Source organism: Vicugna pacos, chromosome 10, assembly GCF_048564905.1.
Source record: "Vicugna pacos chromosome 10, VicPac4, whole genome shotgun sequence".
NCBI classification, from domain to species: Eukaryota; Metazoa; Chordata; class Mammalia; order Artiodactyla; family Camelidae; genus Vicugna; species Vicugna pacos.
In genome coordinates, this window is record NC_132996.1 from 66,628,822 (window position 1) to 66,634,821 (window position 6,000).

At 61.4% G+C, this 6,000-nt stretch overlaps 1 protein-coding gene across 5 annotated transcripts in view; it reads right to left on the reverse strand.

Annotated features, from left to right (window-relative positions):
• The window catches only part of AHNAK (AHNAK nucleoprotein), a 90,303-nt gene extending 85,975 nt beyond the window's left edge, over positions 1-4,328 (reverse strand). For 2 of the 5 annotated variants that reach the window (XM_015248372.3, XM_072970107.1), the window contains exon 1: positions 4,141-4,323. The gene's annotated coding sequence lies outside the window, so the exon portion shown is untranslated. Of the gene's footprint in view, positions 1-4,118 lie in introns of all 5 variants that reach the window. The other 3 variants (XM_072970111.1, XM_072970109.1, XM_072970108.1) reach the window with 3 other exon arrangements.
• Positions 4,329-6,000: the final 1,672 nt, after the last annotated feature.

Here is a 6,000-nt window from a genome sequence, read left to right on the forward strand (position 1 = left end):
AGCCAGCCAGCTGCTTTCTGGGCTCCACCCTGTCGCCTTTCTCCACCTCAGTCCTCGGGCCCTCCCACTCCCCCAGGCGCAGGGCTCCAAGCTCTTGCTTCCAGCAGGGAGAGAATCCTGCTCCCTCCCCTGACCAAGAGGGCCTCCCCTCTCTTTGTGGCAGGGGCTGGGGGCAGCTTACAGTCTCCAGCAGGAAGTCCTCACACCTGGCCACCTCACCAAGGAAGAGTGGGCCCTGACCCTGGACAGCTGGAATTAAGACACTAGCTCTGAGGTGGGGCACCCTCCGGAGGAGGAGGGTATGAAGAAGAATTCGCTGTCTCGCCCTCAAGGGTAGATTACAGTTTGGGAGCTGCCCTCAGCCAAGACCAAGGCCAAGCTCTCCGCCCAGTGGTCGGGCCACGCTAGTGCAGGGGCTTGGGGCCAGGCCACTCGGCCCAGCTGCCAAAGAGCCGCCCCCAGCCCGGCCAGGACGCCAAGCCAGGCGCTTCCCCTTCCCCTAGAACCTCCGCTCCAGCCCCCGGGGACAGGGCAGGATGCCGCTCCCTGGCTGGCCGAGTGCAGTGCCTCACTCAGCCTCCATCAGCTGGGGCCTCGCTCCCAGGGCTGTGCTAACCCTCCTTTGGGCCTCTAGACACAAACTCCAGGGCCTGGAACCATCAAGGATGAAGAAACTTACTTCAGTCCCTACCTACAGCCCCCGTGATACCTCTACCACCCGGGCAGAGTCCCATTGCTGTTCCCTGCCCTGTAAGCCCCAAATGCCAGCAAAAGTGACAGGTCCAGGACCACCATGCACAGCTAGAGACACAGTCTTTTAGGTAATGATGCATAACCGCCATGAAACAGAGACTCCAGACCCAACGCATCCAGTACAACAGCCCAGCCAAGACCCCCTGATGGGGACTAAGGCCAATAGGGAGGAAGAGGGGCTCCATCAAAACAAACAAACAAACCTTCTGAGCCCGCTGTGGCCCACCCACGTGGCCCCCACACCTCCTCCAGCTCGCCCAGGCCTGGAGGAAACTGTGTGTTCAGGAAGGCCTGGGAGCCCAGCGGGATGGTCGGAGCCCAGGGAAATGCCAGCTCCCTGGGAGCCTGGATGAAGCCCAAGGGGGACAGAGCAAGAGCAGAAGGCCCTAAGACACCCACCAACTGAAACATGCCATTCTAAGCCCTCTCCAGGGGCCACCTCCCTTCCTCCTGTGCACATGCACGTGGTATCAGCCCAACTCCGGGGAGAGAAGCTGGGGGGGGGAAGGGGGGAGGAGCCAGCAGTGGGGGGGCGGTGGGTAGGAGTTCCCAGCAGGAGTCAGACTAGCTTTCCCAGTCGGCCCCTCTGTCCCCAGGCAGTTCCCAAGTTCTGAGGAAGGTGATAACCACACCCCAGAGCCGCACACACCCCTCCACCCCCACAGCTTTGCCCCAACCCCTCAAATCAGCTCCTCAGGCTCTGGGTGGCTTGTTCTGCCAGGGCCAGCGGGCCAGTTCCAAGTCCACCAAAGAATCCAGCCTGGTGGTGCCCAGGCACCTTCACCAAGGGCCTCCCTGGAACTAAAATGACCTCCGGGGACCCCCCAGCCCATTTCCTGCCCTTGACCGAAGCTGACCTTCACCCTCCATAGGTCTCCATGGTCACTCTCTCATGTCTCACTTTGAGCCCTTGAACCTGTAGCCTCACCCACCCTGAACCAAGTCTGGCTGGTAGGAGTCCTCAGCTCTGTGGGGTTAACTCTTCAAGCAGTTACTCAAACCCCTGAATCACTGCTGTGGGCCCCCAGAGCAGCAGCACTAAGTCTCACATTACTTATGTGGCTCGCAATGTGTCCTGGTTCTCTGAACAATGTCCCTGTGTATGATCTTTAAGGGCAGGGCTTTGGAGAAGGGCTCAGACACCATCCTGTCCCCATTGCCAATACTTTAGACACTCTGCTAGCCCAGCTCTCATGGTCCCAGGTCCTCTCTGACCCTCCATCATCCCACAGCTCACAGTTCAGAGCAAGGAGGTAACCCCTAAGCCCGGGCCCCCTTCCACTCCCTACTCTGCACACACACACACCACCCATGTGCTGGCCCAACCCATCATCCCTGTGGGCCAAGGAGAAGGAAGCGTACCCATTCAGCTTTGAAAGGAAGTTAAGTGCCACACCCTGCCCCAGGGATTTCCCTCATGGGGGGCAGGGGGAGGGAGGGGGAATGAAAGCAGATTCTACTCCCCAAATTTAGACCCAGCACAGGTGTGGAGGCCCTAAAACGCCTTCCAAGGCATCTTCAATGTCTCCCTCCTTTCCCCCGACTCCCTCACCTTCACCAGTCACTACGGCCCCTTACGCATCATCGTGTCCCACAAAATCAAACCAACCCCTTATCATGCAGTAGGCTGAGCGCAGAAGGGCCTGCGATCCCTGCAGTCAGAGGCTAGATTCTGGTAGAGAAAATTCTCAAAACCAATTATTGGGAGCCCAGCGCTGTGCTGGGGACACAAAGGTAAATATCTGGGTCCCTTTTCCTCCGGAAAGTCCAAGTCATTCTCCAAGGACCTCACTGCCCTGGGAGGATCCTACCCTACCTTTCCACAAATCCACTCCACAGAGCAGGGCACTCAGCAGCAGGCTCCCTGGAGGGCACCTCACCACCTCCCCTCCGGCAGCCACGCCCTGTGAAAGGCACGAGTGCACACAAGGCACACAATTCTCTGTGGCCACAATGTGCAGAGGCGCCAGAGTCGTCCCCACGTGGTGCTGGGGCCCAGCTAGTGCGGTGAGATGCCCGCTCTGCCCACTGGGCTCCCCTCCCACGCAAGGGGCACCGACAGCCCTGCTCAGACCCCACGTGTCCCTCGTGGCCAGCGCCGCCAAGGGGCTGCGCCCCTGCATCCTGGGGCCCTGGCACTGCAGGGGGAGACGATCTCTGCCAGGGGTAAGGCCAGCCCTCGCACACTGCACACCCTCTCCCTGCCTGGGAGAGCCTTACATAACACGGTTCTCTGAACACACCCTAAAGCCCCAGTGCCTTTCCAACTCCACGGCAGGACCTCGTCCCCCGGCCCTGCGTCCAGACGCGCGCCACTGGAGGGCTCCAGAGAGGGCAGCGGAGCCCTCCTCCTTACGCCAGCCCGGCTCCTGCCCCCGCCTCCCACACACACAGCCCCTTCGCCCCCCTCCCCTTTGCCCCTCACCACTCCTCCCCGAGTTCTGGTTTGAATTAGTCACCGGCTCCAACCACCACATTCCTCAGGCTCCTGGCGCCGAGCCAGGCGCTGGGGCGGGGGCCATCCCGCCCGGACGGGTTTGGGAGTGGGGTGGGGGAGAGAGCACCGCCTCTGAAGGGGAAGGGGCGGTCCCGAGGGCTGTGCCGCTGCACAGCCCCCCTCCCCGCCCACCCCAGTGCAGGAATCTCCCTAATTATGTCCCCCACCCCCACCCCCACCCGTCCCGCTGCGAGGCGCTCTGCAAACTTCCAGACTCCGCTGCCCTGGAGGAAGAGGGGAGTTTTCTGGAGCAGAGAACGTAGAGGGGCAAGATTAGGGCGGGGCAGCTGGAGGGAGGCTGAGGGGGCCGCCAGGAGCAAGAAAGGGAGAAGCTGGTGGTGCAGAACTGGGTGGGGCCGGGAGGACTCGGGACGCGAAGTTAGGGGCGGAGGTGTGGGGAGTGGAGGGGGAAGGCGGAGGGGGTGCGCAGCGCGGGGGCGCAGGGGCGCCGGGAGGGGCTGAGGGGCCGCGCCGCGATCTCGGAAACTTCTCCAGTAAACATGGAATAGGGACGGAGCCGCGCGCTGAGCCACCGCCCCACGGAGAAGGAGGGGGTGGCACAGGGGCCACCAGGCCAAGAACCGGGCGCCTGGCTGTGCAGCAGGGACAACAATCAGCCCTTAAGAGAAATATGGACCGGAGCAAAGCGTGCCTCGGAACGATTTTCCAACTTTGCCCAACTTGCGCCCCAACTCCAGAGGCAGAGCTCGGCTCCCAGAGTGCGACGCGTTGCCTCCCCGCGCGGCCCCGGGCTGAGCAGCTTGCTCTAAACTGAATCTTCCCAGTGACACCCACCCAAAGCAGCTCGCCCAAGCCCTGCCACCCACCTCCCCTCGCGCGTTCCCCCCGTCCCGTTCCCCGCTCTCACCACGGTGCGCCCGGCGCCGTACCTGCGCGTTCAGCCCCAGGGCACAGCCATAGCCGGCGCGGGGCCCGAGGTCGCGGTGCTGCGGCTGCTGCAGGCGACGAGCCCCGGTTGGGGCGGGTCCGGCAGGGCGGGCGGTGCAGTCCCCGCGGCGGAGCTGCTCCGAGTGGCCGGGCCCCCGCGCGCGCAGGCGGCTCTTGTAACTCCGGCTGAGGCGGGCGGGTCTGCCCCGAGCTGTGGGGAGAGGGCGGGGCCGGGCGGGGCCGGAGCGGGGCTGGGACAGGCGAGCCGGGCCGACCCTGGAGGGACTCGGGAGCGGGCAGTTGGGAGGGCACTGGGGGCCGCGGGGACCAGGGGGCGCCACACATCCGAGGAGGTGCCTCCCCCTCCCCCCAACCACTGCCCTCCGGCCAGGGCCTGGTTCAACCCCCAGCGTCTGTGGTGTGTGGCTTCATCGGCAAGAAACTCGAAGCTGTCTGAGGCTCATCCTCACAGCTGGATCTGCGAGTCGGCCCATTTTGCAGGAAGGACCAGGGGGTTCAGACTGCGGCTGGGGGCCTTGGATGGTTCGGCCGCGACCTCCGGCCTGACGCGGACCTTTGAGCTTTCTCTCGACATAGGCAGCTTACCCTTCAAATCCTAGGCCCCAGACTCCTCCCTGGGTTCCGCAGCTCCACGCAGCCGCGCCCATTTCTCGCCTTCCCTCTTCTGGGGGGGCCCCTCCCCCCTCCCACAGAACCAGCCCGTTGACGCTGGCCCCACCTGCTGGAGTCAGGGTCACCAGTGTCCCAGCGCCGTGATGCTGCTCCGGCCCCTGCAGTGACAAGGGAGTCAGGCCTGCACCCCTGGGAAGAAGAGGGCCGGCCGCCCACCTCACTGTCCAGACTCCCTGAGAAAAGCCAGAGCTCCCGCTTTTCCCCTTTCTACTCCTTTCTTCTCAGACCCCCTCTCCGGAGCCCCTCCGCACTTGCGGGACGCTGAGTTTCCCAATTTACAGCCATTTCCCACAGCCACTTCTAACTCAACGGAGATTTTATTAAACGCTTAATGATGGGGTGTGGGGGCCTTCTGGCTACACCCCCATTCTCTTCTGCCCCGTGAACACTCTTATCCTCCCTCCTAGATGGCCACCCTCTGCCCTCATCAAGCCAGTTTCCCTTCCTTCCAGAATGCTGGGGACCGGAGCCCCCAGGCTGGGGACCTGAGAAGACCTGGCCCCAGGGCAGAAGCGCCCTCCTCGCTGCAAGACCATGAGTGGGCTGGGGCTGAGACCAGCGGCCCTGTCCTCTGAAATGGCAAACATGTTTACAGGCTAAAAATACCCAACAGCCAACTCTGCTGCCAGCCCTGGGGGCTGTGTCCCAGGTCCAGTTACCCGCACAGGGTACAGGCTGTGGGGGAGGGATGAGACAGCCAAAGGAGGCATAGACATGCAGACACTCATATAATGGACACAGAAAGGTGGAGACACATGTGGAGACATTCAGACAGGCACAGACATGCAAAGACACAGAGTCTAAGCAGATACTTGGGCACCAGCATTCTCTCTCTTTCCCTCCCTCTCTCTCACTTACACAAACACACACAGACACACACACACACAGTGACTCAAACCCACAGCAGAGGCAATCCCACCACACGTATCAGAAGCACACAGAGACCCTGACTTTCTAAAGAATCACCTCCATTTTATTCTGCACCCCTTTCCCTGCATCTACCTTAAAGAAAAAAAAAATCTAAACTTCTCAACTTTGTGATACTTAAAAAATATAAATAAATAAAACCCAAGTGGTAATTTCCTCCACCAATGGCTTTTTAAATTTTATTTCATTTTAAGTAACATTTATTCAGCTTTTTAAATATGGACCAAAAATACAGATACACT